The 19,350-nt window shown below is 39.6% G+C and overlaps 1 long non-coding RNA gene across 1 annotated transcript in view; it reads right to left on the bottom strand.

Annotated features, from left to right (window-relative positions):
• The window catches only part of LOC120756059 (uncharacterized), a 90,728-nt gene that overhangs the window by 59,154 nt on the left and 12,224 nt on the right, over nucleotides 1-19,350 (bottom strand). The window lies entirely within an intron of this gene.

Genomic DNA, 19,350 nt, shown 5'->3' on the forward strand with positions numbered 1-19,350 from the left:
TAAATTTTAAGCCCCATTGTGGCAGAAAAGAAAGAATTATTTTGTGGTCCAATCCAAGGAATACTAATTCATTTAAAAAACCTCTTACATGCAGAAAAAGGAGAGAATGCATAAGTAAGATTTGCCACAGGGATAGCCCGAAGCCATATGCCAGCAAGTTACTCTGCTTGTATATTATGAGAATTTTTATCCATCTAATCAATAAGACATGAGTAGTTACTATGGCAATTTCTACACTACAAGGTACTTGTGCTGCAGCAGAGTATGTTCTAGAAGGACAAACACACTTGCCACTCTGTTATGTAAATGTTTGCACCTTTTACAGTGTTGCAGTACAGTGTGTAAGCTAGAGAACAGTGAGGACAAGGTGAGAAGAATAAAAGGAGTTAAAATATAGTGGTAGATGTAAAGGATGGCTTGGGGTTTCTTAACTGACAATAATAAATGCCAGGTTAGAGCAATCCACAAACATTCAAACAAATCAAGCAGCGCTTTTGCAGGTCTTTATTTAAAATCATGTATAATGAAACAAAAATTTCACTACTGCGTTTCCTTTTGATTACCTTCCTCCATGTTTAAACTAGTGGGGTGGGAGTCTCCTTTATACCACCATCAATTCACATTAATATTGCTTTCAGAGGATAGCAATACACTGCAGTAGCCTGATTACAATGAATGTATTCCCTTCGAGCACAATACTCAGTAACTTTGTAGGGACTGCTGACACAGGAACAGGTGTAAAAATTCACTCTCAAAATGCAGAATACTGTAATAGGAGCACAGGGTTCTTCTAAAGGTTTGAAAATAATTCATCCCAATCATTGTTATGAAACACAGAGAAAATATATATGCCTTCCATAAAATATCACAATTCCATCACCTTATGTCCTGCATTTTTATTTTTTCCCCCTACACCTCTTCAAGATATTATCCTTTTTCAGGTAATAGAATAAATGTTGAGGAGAAACCTAAACCCTACAGAGGCAGGGCGTTCCCTGTGATAGCTCAGACAGGAAGAGATGCCATGATTGCATAGAGAGACAAATTAAAGCTCACCACAACTGAAGATGGGCCAACGATTGTAACATGGACCTGTCAAAAAACATGGTTGGGAGAGAAGCCTAAATTAGCTTGGGATGACTTCAGATGGGAGAAGCAGCCACGTATGAATGCAGGGGTCTAAGGATATTTGAAGCCCCTACTAACTTCTCCTAGAATCCATACATATATACTGTGAAGTTACAAGTGGATATTTCTGACAAATAGAGGCATCCAAGAGATGTTTAGATTTTGATGCTCTTTTTCCAAATGAACAATGCTAAGAAAGCTTATGTGGCTAAAGGTACAGGGCTTCTTTTCCACAGGATTCAGATGCAACTGTATTTTCACTCACATAATATTATTGCTTCTAAAGTTACTTTATAAAGAAACACTACTTCCTATATCAGAAGGCTCTGAGATTCACTGTACTAACAAAGACATACCCCAAAACCTCACAGGTAGATTATAGTTAAAAGAAGCAGTAAGTATAACCCACAATAACACATAGGTTCAAAAAAAAAGTCTTTGAAGTGGGACAATGCCCTTGAATAACTGAATAAAGACAGACCCTACATCAAAAGATGATAAGCTTAGGCAAATCTTGTAAAGACTGGAAAGTTAAATGACAGTTGTCTATCACAGGCCAAGCAAAGACTGAGGTAATGGATAAACATGCAGACAGAAATCCCAATCTCCAGCACTGCTGTTAAATTAGACAGGCTGCCTAGTGAGCTCACCCTACAGACACCATCATGAAGGAGCATGCAAAGAGGCTGGGCTGCTTCTGGAGAAGACACTCAACATTCACATCCTCCTGTAGCTTATTGCATCAATAGTAGTCAATATTTAGCCTCTTGAAATTAAGACTGTTTGGATACAGTTTTCTAGGACTCTGGAAAGGATTCACAGTTGGACAAGTAGGGTGTTTAAAAGGGCTCTTTGTTTCTTCCTGACTGTGGTACCTCAACAGCTCACTCATCAGATGATTTCAAGTCCATTTCCTTATTAAAAAGGACCAGCTACATCACTTTTTCCACTGCAGAAAAAGGGCACGAAACACAAGAGGTAAACTGGCTTAGAGACAGTCAACATCATAAAACTAGACTTGGAAACTTTTTATTCTCACCTCTTGGAAGTTCACTGAGGTCCTTAAAGCCATAGAGCAATTCCTCAGAAAATACCACTTAACTAGCACAGCTACCAATATCATAGTTCAGAAGTTATAGTATTTCCCTTCAGTTCATTAGCTGGGTACTGGAAATAATGTCCTTCTGAAATTAAGAAGGACATAGATGGGAAGATTTCTATTCTTTCTTCCAGAAAACTTTAGGCTTGTGTTTTAAACGTTTGCGTCTGTAGACAGAATACCACACATGAAGCTGCTTAATTTAATACCTCCTTTAAAACCAATCTTCAGCTGATGACATTTTAATTTGCACCAAATATTTTTGTGTCTACCTCCATATTGCTCATCCTAGACAGAACTTTGTTGAAGCAAATTGCCTTTTTAGCCAGCTCTGCAGTCAAGGTTCTCTTTAAAGCAGCAAAAATGGAAAAACATGTGGCCTGTAAGGAAACACAACAGGAACTGACTACACATCTAAGCTTCTTCTTGAGAAGTGGCTTTTCCATGGAAGTGTTTCCAATAACAAATTTCAGCAAATTTCCATTTTGCTATTTAAAAGCACTGTGGTTTCAACAGATGTGCCATAACACCAACTGTTCACATCACATGAAAACCAAGCCTTTTCAGAAAAGCAAATTCATTGTGCTTCACTGAGAAAACCAGTGTCTACTAGGAACTAGAAAAAGCAGTATTTTCCCCACAGAATGGTTAGGTCTCAAAAGGTCTGAAGCGCATCAGCCACTCTTGGATCTCAAGGACAGTATAGCCATGACAGAGCATGTTCTGTGGTTATAAAACACCATGAGCTCTCCACTTTTCATATTTTACACTACCTACCCTCCCATTATCTAATTTCTACTGTGTAATGTTCTATTTATAGACTTCAGGCTCTTTTCTGGTTACTGTATTTTCGTCAGAAACCATTGCTTCTGCATGCACTGCTTCCTTACCTCAGATTTTTACTGCCCCCACAGTCTCTAGAAAAAACAAAGCAGACCACCAATTAACAACCCAATCCCACAAGAGATAAGCCACAGCTTCACAGTGTAATGAAACATTAGCAACACAGCTATCATAAGCACCTTGCAACATCAGAGGTCTAAGCAGAAGCAAAGACAATATTAAACACTACACTCAAATTAGAGCATGAAGGGATTTATCCTAGGATGGGTCACATTTCAACCATTTAATGGAAAGTAAGATCTTGCACTGTACAAATGTTTTAAAAAAAGAAAACAGATTATTAAAAAAATAAAGAATAAAAGCCCTTCACTAAGTTATAATGGCAGCAAGAGCAGTTAATTCTCTTTGTTCTACCTTCTTTGTCCTGCAAGATTACCTTCATCCCCTTGCTTCTACACAAGCTTGGTTCCAAGGAGCTGCATGGACAAGGATCCCTTGTTACTGCTTTTCTGAATGATAGGTCTCAAACTACAAAAAACCTGAAAATAAAAGTGAGTAAATCCTACTGCATCTCCCTGCAGTTGGGAACCCTGTTTAAAGGGAACAGAAGCTGCATAGACACCTTCGTCCTGGTGGAATGCAGTGTTACTATAACTGGAGATACTGCTTTGTTAGGAGAAGAAAAGAGTCACACGAACATGGAAAAGGGGATCTCACCACAGGGAGGTTCACTCAGCTACGTACAAAAACATGCAGCTAAACCCTCTGCCTGCACATTTCAAGAAAAGAGTGAGGGACCACACCTTCTTCAAAAACTTAGTAGCATTTCAGATAAAATTAAATGTCATTTGTAAGTGCTTTGCTTATAAACAAAACTATTGCAATGAGGCCATAGGCACTGGGAGGGAAGCAGGGAGAGCAGAAGGAAACTCACTGAGCAACAGGGTATGCATTTACACCTTATTCTGGGGCAGAGAGAGATCCTGGTTAACCCCAGTGTCACCATAACCAAATGCTGCCTGTAACAACTTTGATGCAATTTTGCACAGCCATGGAAACAATACACCTCTTCACACCACAGACCTTCCATGTTGAAAAAACAGGAAGGATTCATCACGTGCACTTATGATACCCCTGCTTTAAACTGTCCTGTAAATGGGAAACCTTCAGGGCAGATTCAAAAAGGACAAAGTTCCATTAGAAGGGGTTACCTTCCTCTCAACTGCATTCAAGATACAAATGAATCCTCCTAAATCAGCCAACTTATAAAATGGTGAACTACTGCTTGTTCTTCCTGTCTCCTTACTGTTGGACTATACATAATCTGATTGACATCCTTCTGAGCCTGCCTTGACCAAAGGCATAGGAAAAATTTACAAAATAACCAGCTTCTAAATTTACAATTTCTTTATCAACACAGGAGAACAGAAAACGTTCTTACCATGTCAGGGTGGTCCATTGCCTACCTGAGAGCCCAAGAATACACACACATAAAAACTTAACCTAATCTAATTCCTCACCTGCAACAGGAAGTTTATACTCTCTGAGCTGCCAGTTCACTAAGTCCCTCCCTTCCTCCTTGCAGCTCCTGGAGCTCACCTGTTGGCAATTGGCAGGTCCTTGATTGAATTCAGCAGAACACCAAGCAGCAGAGGCAGGGGAAAGGAGGTGCTGTGCATTGCTGCATAAACTCAGCTGTGTTGCCTTACTGCCTGATGAATGACATTTCACATAACCTAACTGGAAAGAGCCAGATCAGGAAACCATTTCTATCCTTAACTGTTGAACTTGCATTTAGTGGATCATTACTGACTTGAAGCTCTCTTTTCTCTGTTGCTGGCTTCCACAATATGACAGGAAGATTATCCAAGGCTACCTCTGTCCAGTCCATAACAGAACAAAACAGCAGAAACCTCTTCAGATTTGCCTGCACTTGGAAAGCACCTCAGGAAGGACAAACAGCAGTGGATGAATCCTTTCCCGGTTTAGGTGGAACTAGTCTATTCAAAATAAATGCTCACAGCTGGAACAAGAGACTATGAGACACTGATGAGAAAATGGAGTAGAGAACTGACCAAAGAGAGATTAATCCTTTCCCCAAGTAGAAATCAGCACCTCTGCCAGTTTTCCTTTGTTTTCCCCCGTGTCTCTCTATTTCCTTAATAGCACAGAGGATTGGGATCCCACATGGTAATGACAATGAGGACCTCTTTGGCCTCAGACACTTTGGGCTCTAACTGCATTCAAATATATCTGGAAAAAGGATTAACAAGGGATAACTAGTACTGCTGTATTTGGCTTGTGAGCAGAAGAAAAGAAATTGCATTAAATCACCATTTTGGAGACAGGTCTGAGACTTAAGAGATTTTTTTATCTACAGTGACTTACAGTCCCCACTTTTCTTTGGCAATTTTTACAGGAGAGAAAGCTCTTTAGGACTCTATAGCTTGTCTGAGTATCAAGTGATTCATCTAGTTTTCTATTTGTCTGTATTCATATTTTCAGCCACAGTGAAAGGAAGATAATAGAGGCTGGATATGAAGAGCACAAAGACAGCTGTCAGGCCGTAGGTCCAGGATAGTAGTGAACAGTTTCCTATTCATGCTACCCTATGACTACAGCAGCATATCAAGTGGACCCTCATGTTTGGGTAAACGTGACTTTTGATAAAGATCAATGATCATTTCTCACAGTCATTAATTATGTAAAGGACAGGGTACTGTGTGTCTCAGCCACCAATTTCTCTGGTTCTGACAAACTTTGATATTATAATTATCTTTATTCATCTCTGCAAATAGACCACTCTTCATTCAGGGGCTACAGAATTTTGTTCAATTTCTTTATACACTTGAGTTTCAAGAAATGGATCTGTCAATTATTGTGCTTAATCTAACAAAATTTCTTTGTCTCGCAATTTACTGAACCAAGATTTAGCACTTGGTCTAACACCCTCAGTGTCACTGTGACAGCCCACGCTGTTATCATAGAAGACCAAGTCTAGGCCTGGGCCCCCAGTGTTCAGTAAACTACAAGTGCAGATAGAAAAAGTGTGGTTATTCCTTCTCCCGAGCCTCTACCAGCAAGCAGTCTTCCAATCTGTTACAAGCATTCCAGCATAAATGCTTGTTGAAGTGCTGTGCAATGGTACCTGCATTTTGTCCCTTGCAGAGCACAGAACTTCATCTGCAGAACCAGGTGACCCAACGGAGGGAGCCTGGGAGAGAGCCTGGCAGCCAGACACGTGAGGCTGTGCACCTCTTGGTTCACGTGTTGGAAGGCTACGAGATCCAGTGTGAACCACAGCAGAGCAATGCTACATGGAAACTGCTTCAGAGGTCTTCAGAGCAGGATCGGACCTGTTACAGCTCCCAGCCGGTCATAATGGTTACACACCCTCCTCAAATTCTTTGCAGCCAGAAAATAGCAACCCCTCAGCTTAGCTGACAGCCATGGGGACCTCTGTCTATCAGTCCATGTATCATTCTTCATTTGTTCAAGCTGACTGTCAAAGATTTATGCAGTATCCAAGATGACTCATTAATTGCTTTCCAAAGGTTTCCATCATTAGTTGTGTGAGAAAAAGAATGTGTGAACAATCTTCATCTAAATAAGCTGAACTAAAAAGCAATGTAGTTATTAGTAAAAGCAGCAAAGTGTCACGATAAGACACTTATCTCATTTAGAACATGAGATTACATCAACCACCATAACATTTGCACCTAAAACCCAGCTACGTAATGCAGCTCAAGTCAGCATACGCATTAATCTAAATGTGGCTAATCACATTAGTCTGTTCACACAAAATGAAATTACCTGTGACTAATACTAACACAGATGAAACCGAGGAAAATTATTTGTAGTGCAATATGAGCATCTTTTTGCGCTGCACTCAGTTTCTCACTGGTTTGAAAGTGAGGACAGTAAGAAAAATAGGACTCATGCTCAACAAGGCTGAAAGCTCAGCAAGCTCACACAGTAAGAGATCATTTTGCCAAAAGATAAATTGTTCGATATTTTGCATATATTGTTTTGCCCCCTGAAGGACAGTTATTTGGTTTGATACATATCCAAGATCTCCAGGGAACTACACAGAAATAAAGGTGCAGATAAAGACAGAGAGAACAGTAATGAAGTCAGATGTCCTGTGGTACTGAGGATGAGCTTTCAGGTCACAAAGTAACTAGTTCCAACAGCATTTTATTTAGTAGAGATAGACAGAGTTCAGAAAATTGGTGATGTCTGTGATAAAGGCCAAAGAAAGCTGTAACAATTCATCCCATCTGAGGATATGGCTGAACATACAACCATGTCTTCATTAAAGATTTCAGGTAAGGGCTATCAGGTGCATTTCCTAGAGGTGAGTATTACAGGTGAGGAACACATACCACTGGTTACAAAGTCTAATGCTTCCTGAACACATAGCACCACCATGGGAAAATGCTAAGGAAGGAGTGTCCCCAGCCAGTCATGCATTGTGGTGCTGGGATATTAGTGACTACCTTTGGATGTGTGGTTAAAATATTATGCTTTTTCTACTTTTAGGTATTAAAAAAGAAATATTCAACACACAGAAAGTACAATTTGATGCCATATATATTAACCATATGAAGTAGCCTTAAGAAACAGCTAGAGGTGCTTGTTATGCCAGAGACAAGGTCCAGTTCAGCAGGGTTTTCTGAGTCTCAGCTCTGCTGGACAAATGAACTGTACCAAACTCTCTGGAAAATAATGACCTCACACCTCTTCAAGTTGCACAGGCATTAATGGAGAGACAAAGAGGGATGGCCAGGATGGCTTGAAATTTACATCAACATCAAAATTAGTTCAAGCAGGAACTAGATGACTGCAGCCATGTAAGACCTCTTCTTTCTAAGGCCAGGAAGAGAAAGAATTGTCCTAGAGCATCTGAGCTGGAGAAACAGTTTTCCAGTGCTCTTCTGAATAAAACACAGTGGAATGGACTGCCTCTACAGAAACTGAGATGTAGATTGAGTACCAGACAATAGTATATGTTTATAAGCAACAGCCTCATTCAGCCAAGAATTATTTTTGGATATTTTTGTTGTTTAAGTGAGGAAGGGAGAAGCTACGGGCAGCCTGCCATTGTAATGTGATATCTTGGCAGGAAAACACTTTGTGTTATATCACAACCATATGGTGGTGGGAAAGAATTTTTTTCTATTAAGTTTCTGTAATAATCTGTTCCTATTTTTAATGCAGCCTTTCAACTTAAGACGAGCATGTTTGCTTCTCAGTTCTGTCACCGGAGCTGTTAATGTACAACTACACTTTTATACCTAATAATGGCAAATATTAAAACATCGCATTTTCAGAGGTACAATTAGCTCTTCTGTTGTGAAAAGGTAAATTAGCCTTTAAAAAAAAAAAAAAAAACAAACAAAAACCCCAAAAAACTCTAACAGATGAGAATACTCAAATAGATATGATTAAATGAGGTCTGGCTTTCTTTAGTAACAGAGGAAACAGGAAGATGTGTGGGAAGTTGTCACTTGCATTTCTGTCTTCAGCAGCTCAGCTCCATTTTAGGAACAGCAACAATAAATAGATTTCCTCAGGTATCTTCCTATTGCTAGTAGAAAGTCAGAGCAAGTGAATGCTATTGACAACTGAATCTTTCATGCATTCTTAGGACAGATTCCTGCTCTGGCCCAGCTGACTTTCTTCCTCAACATGTTTAGAAATCAGCAGGTAGAAACATTAGTGAATTAGATTTTTTAAGATTCGTATGTCTGCACTTTGACTTTCCTGTTGGGTAAGTCTTTCATCAGTATGAGGGCACAAACGAGCTCTTGGCATATGAATACTCCCCAGAATCCAGTAGCAAACATGTTTTTTACTATTCTGCTCGTGTTCCTAACAATTGCAGTCTTCTATCTTTGCAACACAAAAATGAATAAAACTACACAGAAGTTCTTTTCCATTACCAGTAATCCAAACACCACCACAATCACTTTCGCAATCACCTTTTTTTGCCAAGGAAGCTGAAATAGAAGATAAGACACAGAGGTACTTATCTAACAAAGCTTTTTCCAGCACCGTAAATTAATTTCCATTAAGAGTTCCTGAGGCAGATGCCTGCAGGATCCTAGTTCAGACCACATGAAACCCTGCAGCTTGCTCTTGCCCAGACAACTCTGCTTGTACTCCCAGGAGTGCATAGAGCAGTGGATGGATAGCTGGATAATGCCTCTTCACAGAAGTTCTTTGGTCCTGGATGGCTACATTTCTAAGAGATTTGATTTAGTAGGGAAAGTGTGAACTAAGCAATTCCCATTGATTTCAATTCTGAGTTGACGTCAAGAATGAGTTGCACTCCGTGAATGAAAGGAACTAAGTCTGGCCTGCATTTAAATTTGCCCCAAGTCCTTCATGACATTATTGTGATTTGGATGCCTACAAAACCAGATAACAATGGAAGTACTGAACTCTGGAATGAAAACCCATAGGGAGGAGTTTGTGAGAAAATGATAGAAAATTCAGCTGCTGTGACTTACATGATAGCAGCACTGAAGTTTCTGTGTGAAACATTACCAGGGCAGGTGCAAATATTAATTTCAACCAGTGGTCCACAACTTAATGACATATTAAAATTCAATGTTCTTATTTTCATATACTTTATTGTACTTCTTAGTACACAACAACCTAAGAGGTTTCTCTTTATGGCGTCGAGCATATGAATGTTATAAAAAATGTTTACAGCAAAATATCCTCAAGAATTATTTACATTGCTGCCAGCTCTTTTGAGACACTTCAAGTAACCCTGTCTTTCAAGGTTTTCTTTGTTAAAAATGTCCATGCTCCCAAGCCCTTCATACTTTAGCCAGAGAAACCACATTTTGCTAATATGATGTATTTTTGATTGACAGCATAGTTTTCAGCCTCTAAAAATATCCATATGCAGTAGTCAAAACATAGCGTGCTTGCAGCCCCTTGGAATCTTAATTCCAAGTCTGTCTAACTTCCTGTCAAAACTTACAGAGTAAGCAATAATCAGAAAGATCTACTGTGAGAAAGAGCCAGTTTTGCAGGATCCAGTGAGACAAAAGCAAAGGAGGTTATCTTCTGATTTTACACAGTACAATTGCAAAACAAACAGTTCAGCCTCAAAGCAATGAATCTGAATTGGTCATGGTACAGCTCAATGGAGAATAGATACACTCGGAAAAGTAAATGAGAGATGAAAGAAAGACTTGACTGTAATTTACATTTGTTAATATGGAAATTATGAAAATAAGTAAATGCTTTTAAAAAGACATTAATGGAATTCACCCAGATTTACAGTTGGAATTTGATTCTGTCATTCTTTCTTATATATAATCCAACAGAGCTCAAGCTGCCTAAAAAAGCACCATTTTTACAGCCACACTGAAGTCTGCTCTGCCTAGTCATGAATAGCCGCTCTGGCAGGGAATGGGGGTGCAGCAGTAAGTGACCTAGGAGCCTCCTCTGCCTGAACTGCCAAGCATACCTTCAAGCCAGGATCCCTTGTTTAAAGCTTTGTATTCTGCAGACCTTACTACCAGCTCTTTCCAAACCTTTGCTTGCAAGTCAGCCATAAATAACATGGAGCGTTTGCAACTGTTCCTGTTGAGATCAGTGGTGAAATTTGCTTAAACTTTGCTGCTTCTGGGTGTGTGGTGGTATGTGGGATGTGGGTGCACTCCAGAATGGCTACAGCAATACAGCAGCCCATGACTCTCTCTGGAGACCTCTGGAGAGGGAAGCTAGCATCTCGAATCCAGGCCACAGGTATAAAGCACAGGGAAAAGCAAGCCCACTTCATTTCAGAGATAACCAGATCAAGACATGGTCACTCCAAATGTCCCTGGGCACACATGCACAGGGGAAGGGAGCAGGCCTGGAGACAGCATGAGAGCATGGCAGCATGCTTGTCTGCACAAGAGACGAGACAGATTAGTTCAAAACCAACTTGTACTATGTCTAAGAGCAACTAATTCTCTCCTTGTGTTCATTACATTCTCTCTCCTCTTTATGTGAAAATGATCATTCTGACCTGCAGAAAAATGTTTAATTATTACTCAGTTTCATGGTCATAGCATCAAGTTTTTTCAAAGGTGCCTTACAACCTGAGAAAAAAAGAAAAAAAGAAAAAGGAAAAAAAAAAAAAGGAAAAAGGAAAAAAAAAAGCCCTGTTACCTAAGAGCCTATTGAAATTCTTCTAGTCTCTAGGCATGCATTATGTATTCACCAAGTTTGCTGCTGGTGATGTAAGTTAGAAATTCTCCTGCTGGTTTTGATTACAGCTGCAGAGTCGCAGATTTGAACACCAGTAGACAATCATTCTTCTGAGCCTGCACATAAATATAAAATGTTTCCTTTTTCCTTATCTCATAAACCTTCCACTATGATTACTTCAAAATGAATTCCTGTTTTCTTCAGATTTTCTCCACTTATCGTGTTACAATTAACAAAATGTATTCCATCCAACAAAGCTATGTTATTTGCATATTCAAAGGTCACCACACAGGTTAAAGTTATTTAACTATGAAAGAGATGATAATTTCACAATCTTTTTTAATGCAGATAAAATACAAAATTACCTCTGGGTTTTTAATTTGCACGTTTACAGACACGTGATAAAGAGTTTTATGATAATGGTATAAGCAGCATAGCGAACTTTCAATTAGGCTGTGACAGCTCTTCCCTCTAGTCTTTGCATTGTTGTTTTATTATTTAAAACACTGTCATCTCTTTAAGGGAACAACAAAGAATATTACTTACTGCACCCATACTTTGGAACCAAAGTGGCAGCTTCTCCCAGGAGTGCTGGTGCAGCATCAGCTCTTGTGCACTACGTGACATGGAACTGCTCCTTGCTGAGCAGGATGGGAAAGAGATAGGATCAGATAAATTAGATCAACAGGTTGTATGGGTATTCCAACCACTGAACAGTCCAGATCATCGGGGCAGAGCAGTGATAAATTGCAGAGAAAAGTCCTGTTTATTGCTGGACACCCTTGTGGGTTTTTTTAACTTAATTTAATATTGAATTTGTACAAACGCAATAAAAATCCTGGACATTGGATTTAAATTAGTCCTGAAAAAAGCAATGCTGAGTGAATTTCCTATGGAATGGTAACAAAGCGAAATTCTGCCCCCATCTAAAAAAATCTTGGCCTACCTTACAGAAAATTAGATACCTCAGCACAGCACTTCATTGACCTCAGGTAAACCAGTGCAGCTGAGCCAAATCCATTGCAAAATTACCTTTTTCTCAGTTAACACCATGGCCACAAACCAATTCAATCTCTTAAAATGAGCAAGCAGAGGACAAACATTTCTTAGTATTAGGAATTACAACGAAGTCAATTGCTGTTCCTACTTGTGTTGAAAGTCAACCCTTATAAAGTCATATGTTGTTTTGTCCCCAACTGTATGCACTTTTAAATGGGAGAGTAATTGATTGCAACAAACCAATTTTTGCAATTCTAGATGTCTATCCAAAGCCTGCAACTGCTACTTGGAATGTCCTAGAGACACCAGCACTAAAAAATAGAAAAATTATAGGACTTAAATGAAAAATAAGATCTTTATTGAAAATCACAGCTAATTTTTAACTATATCTGATGTAACAATATTGCATACCAATGGTAAACCTTTTCGAAATGGACAGTCTTGAAGGGTACAATCAGTAGGCCACACAAAACAACAACCAAATTACTTCTCTTTCAAGCACTCTGGTCAGCAAAGAAAAGTGAAAGACAGATGTAGGCACAGGAACCCTTCTTTGAAAGTCACAATTACAGATAATTACAATGTGTCCAGAATAACTATCGAGCTATTCTACTGTCAAAAGCTTTGCTCCCCTTAACAGGTGTCTTCCTCATCTTCATTTGCCATGGATGCCATCCTGGGATTCCCAGGCCTGTGACAACAGGTAACAGTGACACGACCCTCCCTTTTCCCCATTCTGAGACACCTCTGAAGATCTCTACATCTTCTGAGATGTATCTAATTTTGCTTTTGTCTCTGTTGTAGACTGATTTATGGGGAAAGGAGAGGAAGAGGCAAATGCAAGTGACAATTGTGAAGTGAACTAATTGTACAGAATACAGTTATATGCTGTTCCCCTCATGGTAACTGCCCCCTCCAAAAAAGAAAATTCATATTCCTAATACAAAATACAATCTTAGAATGCAATTTTTCAGAATTTCTACTACAGGAAATACGACCACGTGCCTTCGTGGTTGGACATGAGAACATAATATTTCAATAGCAAATATGTTTTTAAAAGACTGTTTAGAAAGAAATTAAGAATTTAGAAGTCTGGTGCATGTATGACTGCAGGAGAAGAACTGACTTAAGATTGACTGAGGAGAAGGACTTCAGATGGACTTAAGATTTTCAGAAGTTGATAGAAGCAAGAGGCCCTGATTTTATCTGGAAGTGGTTTGTGTGAGAAGCACTACAAAGACTTCCTTTTTACTCCATATGAAACACTGCTGATAATTGTATTTTGGAGGGCTGAAATTCTTGGGGCAAGCAGAAACTGCCACTGTAGACCAGAAGAAGACTGTGTGTATTTTACAGGTGAGAAGCTTACTTGGACTGACACTTTACAGTGTCATTTTTGATACAACTCTGAAGCTCAAACTAACAATGTTAAAATGTCTGAATTAAACAAACAAACAAACAAACAAACACCCCACCAAAACAACCTTCTTATTTCTCTCTGTTGATATAACAGAAATCACACTATGGCTAAATTTTTGTGCATGTAAAATATACAGGAACTATGGAACTACCAAGTTGCTTTCAGTAAGATTTTCATCTGAAAATCCTGTTTCTAGTTAGTGCTTTACTGCAGAAAGCACTTTGAAGCCAAACTCTAGCCACTGATGTAGAGAAGGAAAAGAGCAGTGAAAAGTGGTTTGCTATCAATGTGCAATTTGAAGCATGAGATTTCACATAGCTTAAGGAGTTAGAAATATTATTGGTCATAAAATTATTCAGCACCTTTAAAGTGTCCTGCTGCTATATTAGTCTAGGTAACCTTCCTTGTCAATGAATTTAACAGATTTACCAGACACTGAATAAAGATAGTATTTCTGTTTACTGGATCCAAATTTATTCTCTTTAATATCATTCAGTTCACATATTCTAAGTAAGAACAAAGGAGGATTTGTTTTCTCTATACATTTGTGATCCTGATGCAGATTTTTAATTCAACAAATACTTTGTCCTATTTCCTTGCCATGCTGCCATATAGTATGCCTCTTCAGCTTTAATAATAATAATAATAATAATAATAATAATAATAATAATAATAATAATAATAATAATAATAAAAATAGCAGGAGGCACCAGAAGCTGACACTGAATCTTCTTTTAAGATACCTGCTGCCTTAGTACCATTTTCTCCATCCTGAAATATGAAAGACTCTTTGAATTACAGTATAAAATGACCTGTGTGCCTAAGTCGTGCAATAAAAAAACACCCACTCTTCTCCAAACTGTTTACCAGCCTACACTGAAGAGTAACCAAGGCTACTGGATGGAACTTAAAAGAAAATCTTTTAATGGGTGATTTGACAAAGAAATTGAACTTTGAGGCCAACGCTCCAGAAATTCATGCCAAATTCAGAACTATTTTGGCTTTAGGAAAAGGAAAAAGAACACACAAGAAAACAAGCCTTGTGTGATCATACTATGCAAATGTTTGCATCCCTTGCTGGCACCATTTTCTTACCCTAATAGCTTGGACATCCACTAACCAATGTTAGTTAAAGCTGGCACAGCAACAACAACTGAAGAGAGAAATTCCTACCAGATCCATGAAAACGAACAGCAAGGTGAAGGAAGGAGATCCTGTTAGTGCACTCACTGAGGGGAACCCTCTGACATGGGCTCCACTGGTAGGTACCAACTGCTGCACATCAGCAAGAGCAGCTGTGTTGCTTCTATCACAACTCAATCAAACAACAGTGTGTTTGACAACAAAACCCAGAGCAATGAGTCCTGTGAGTTCTGCCGCTCTCAAGATGGAAATCAACGCAAAGGAAAAAAAGCCAGTTCTTCCAACAGCTTCACTACCCCATGTGGAGAAGGATGGAGAGAATCCCAGCTCCTTGCTGATGTAGCCAGTAGTGAATGATGAAGGAAAGGCATTTTAGTCATCACTCTAACTTAACTCAGAAGGAAAATTCTTATCCCACCCCTGTTCATGGTCAGCAGAAGTAGAGATGTGACTCTGAAGTGTCTTGCTGACACAGAATGTCCACAGACCCCAGCTCATGTGTTACTCTTTGCTCAAGCCACTGCATCACCCAACAGCTGGTCCTGATCAGGTACTGAACACCAAACTGCAGCAAAGAAAATAAGTTTTTTATTCTTTTAATGTGCAGAAGTACTTTTCTCTCTATCTTATAAGTACCTCTCAATTTAAGCTACTTTCACATTTATTCCGTCTGCCTTCAGGTCATTTGAGGAATCTTAGGAAGATATTGGAACACTTTACAAATTTATTGTTTCTCTTTTAATAGAACCACTCTTCTTTTTTATCATACCTTCACTTGAACATTTTTACCAGCACAAAAACCACAAAAGAGCCCTCGATTTCTCTGCTTTTGTTACAGAACTATACTCTCAGCTTTCTTAACCTGACTGCATATCAGTACTGCAGAGCTGGATGCAGGAGGGCACAAAGAATTAGCTTAGAAAAAGGTCATTAGACACTGAGGACTGAGGGCCTGGCTGTATACAGAGACTCATCACTTGAAAAGGAACAAAAAAGCAAAAAGTTGCACTCAAAAGCAAATTACCCAGAAAAATATAATTCTGAATGGGAAAGAGGGTAAAAAGATCTTGGCCAAAGGCAGAGTTCCTTCATTCTAATAGGGAGATTATGGTTGCAACTTCCTCCCATTTCTTACCACCTTAGAATAGTGAGAGGTTTTCCATGTGCCCAGGACTTAAACGATAGAAATATGGAGCCGCTAAAAGGCTCCAGACATTAACTTTGGAAGAAAGAAAAGAGTAGAAGATAGACCGTTTTGTTTCCAAATTTTACTAGGATTATTCCCTAGAGAGAAGGAGTAGTCTTTCTTTTTTGGAGTGCACGTGGAAGAGCAAGTAGAAGGCGTTGTGAGTCAGATCAGATTGAGATCTTTCTTGCCAAGCTTTCCACTGAGTTTTGCATGACATTGCAAATGACATTCCTCTTGGCCCTCAGTCTCTCAGCTGTAAAAAGACATCTTGTTTCATGGAAGCTGAAAAGATGGCTGCTATTTAGTGTGGATCCTTATAAATAAGCATCAAGGAGTAGGAGGTTCTGGTCAGATAACCGATCATGAAAAGAAGACATTATCATGTTTTCTTGAGAATGTGTTATTTCTCAAGAAACCAATAGAGCTTAAAATTCTCCCAAGTCTAAATTCCAGTTAAGTATGAAAGTTTAGCATTTTAAAGATTCTTGTGGATACAAAACAATCTGAAAAGTAACTTTTTAAAGTGGAAAGTCACTAATTCAGAGAGGGGGAAATGTGCAGGGAAAAGAGGATGTGTTTGTCTATCTTCAGAGGTTCCTTATGCTGCACTATACTAGGAACAACTTAGGACAGAAGGATCTTTTTAGCACTTTTTCCATGCTGCTGTAATAATGACCTAGAAGTCCTCAGAGTCCTCTCAGAGTATTCAGCATGAAGACAGGAATATGAACCCTGGTTGCAAGGCTCCTTGGAGCAATGATATCAGATCACCAAAAGATTAACATTCAAAACAACTGGTATGCAGCTTTTTGTCCAGAAACCTGGCATTTTCCTCCAAGTTTCCTGAACCCCATATAGTTCCTATGAAATATTAATCCATGAGTAAATTTATGCTGTCTGATGAAATCTATTTAAATAAGAAAGGGTTTGCTATCGATTCCCATTCATCAGCACGGCCTGATGATCCTGAAACATTCTCAAGCTGCTTATAGGATAAGTTGTCCAGCTCCTCTTCCTGCTTGGGTGGATGATAACAGATTCCCAGTAGGATGTCAGACTTGTTGGCCTTCCACTTAATTCATACCCATCGGCATTCAACTTCATCATCATTAGTTTCAATACCCATGACATTAAAATCCTCCTTAATATAAAGGGCCACCCCTCCACCTCTTCCCCCTTTCCTGTCTCTTCTGAAGAGCTTGTAGCCATCCAAGTGCAGCACTGCAGCTGAGTAGTCCCACCACATTTCTGATGTAGTGATGGCAACTACATCTTAGCTCTGCTGTTGCACCACGTCTTCAAGCTCCTCTGTTTGTTACCTGTGCTGTGTGCATTAGTGTACATGCTCCTCAGCTGGGCTACTGATTTCACCCCTGACTCAGGCTCACCACCCTTGGGCCTGCTTCCAGACAGCCCAGCTGTATCCCCTTCCTCCTTCAAACCTAGTTTAAAGCCCTCTCATGAAGCCTTCATGAGCTAAAATCCATCTGCCCTTAACAGAGAGACGGAGCCCATGCAGTTCCAGCAGGCCAGGTGCCGAAAAAGTTGCCCCATGATCAAAGAACCCAAAAATTCTGCTGATGATACCAACCCTTGAGCCACTTGTTATAATGTGGACTCTCCTATTCTTTCACAGTCTTTTCTCTGCCACCAAAGGGACTGAGCAGAACACCACCGGTGCTCCTGCCCTATCAACCACTTGAGCCTGTGCCCTAAAGTCTCTTTTAGTTGGCTGGTGCCCTTCTTTTCAATCTCATCACTGCCAGCCTGGAGTATCAACAGTGGGTAATAAGTGGGCTGAATCAGCCCAGGGAGACTCTCAGTAATATCCTGTACCTGGGCCCCAGGGGGGCAGCAGACCCCACTGTGGGTTGAGCCCAGAAGACATATGGGGCCTCTGTTCCGCTCAGAAGGGAGTCACCCACTAGGACTACTTCTTTTATTTTTAATGTCAGAGCTGGTGATCCATCTGACAAATGAAGTGTAATTGGGAAGCTCACTGGGCAGGTCATTTTCTTCCACTTCATCTAACCAACCCTCTAGATCCAGGGCCTCATCCCTATTCTGAAGTGACACCTGGGCAGGTGATGGGGATCGGGAGGAATTTTTATTACCTCCCTGAGCAGGGATCCATTTCCACTCCCCTTCATCCACCAGCTGTCTCCTCTTGCCTGGCAGTGGGAGGCATGGGAGTCCTCTGACTCCTGGTGGGCCTCCCTCAAGGATGGAAGAGCAGAATTTCACCCACCTATTTCCCTTTCACTTTCCCTGATAGTTTTTCAGCTTCCTCCCTAAGCTCAGCCACCAGTGAAAGGAGATCATTCACTTGTTCATACCACAGGCTTCTTCTGCAATGTCCCCTGGTACTACTGTCAAGCTCAAACACTGCACAGGAAGGGGTTCCTAGTATATTAAACAAGAACAGTAAAGGTTCTAATTTTTACTATATTTTCCTTCTTCTTTTCAGACTAGCAGCATAAAATTCAGAAGATACAAACTCTTAGAAAGTGTAAATCAAGCGTGATTTAAACACAGAGGTAGTTTGGCAGTATTGAATTACTCAGTACTTGCATTTACAATTGACAGAATTTTTTTCTCAACTTCTAGCCAGTTAATCTCTTCCATTAATAAAAGAATTTTAATTTTAAAAATTTTTCATTGTATATAAACCAACTTCTGTGTACAATTTCTGAAAGAGCCCAGATTTTCCATACAGCTTTCAGGGATAACACAAATCAGAAAGTCCTACCTCTTTCAACTCTTGTTTATTTTTTCCCATGCCATAGGTCACATTAGATATGGACCCTTCAATTCTCCTTCAATCAAAAACATCTCTTTAAGGCGTGCTGCATGACCAAATAGTCAGAAAAGCAGGCTGATGCCTACAAATCATCATTTGCTATCAGTTTTCCCACAGAACTAAGTAGGAGCAAAGGTTGTTTCCTGTATTTGAAGCTGATAGTATCAAATGAGCATACTCAGCAACAGGCATTGATAACCACAGTCTTTATCACAGAATAAAATTCTATATCAAGAGAGCCTAGGGAAAGCACATAATTTCTTTCTACATGAACTAGTATGTGCTAGATAAAAATAATGTTAAAAGGCATTTGGAAAATTTGCTTTCAGGTGCTGCATATTGCTTTTTCGACTGAACCTTCTGAAGGGAAACTTCTGGAGTGAATCTGGCTGAAATTAGCCAATTAAAATGATTACTTGAAACCTATTTGTCACTGAGGGGTTCAGATCCCATCAGTACATGCTGTGGTCACTCTGGGGTGACCTCAGCACTAAACTCTCCCTATGACAGCA

This window comes from Hirundo rustica, chromosome 8, assembly GCF_015227805.2.
Source record: "Hirundo rustica isolate bHirRus1 chromosome 8, bHirRus1.pri.v3, whole genome shotgun sequence".
Classification (NCBI taxonomy): Eukaryota; Metazoa; Chordata; class Aves; order Passeriformes; family Hirundinidae; genus Hirundo; species Hirundo rustica.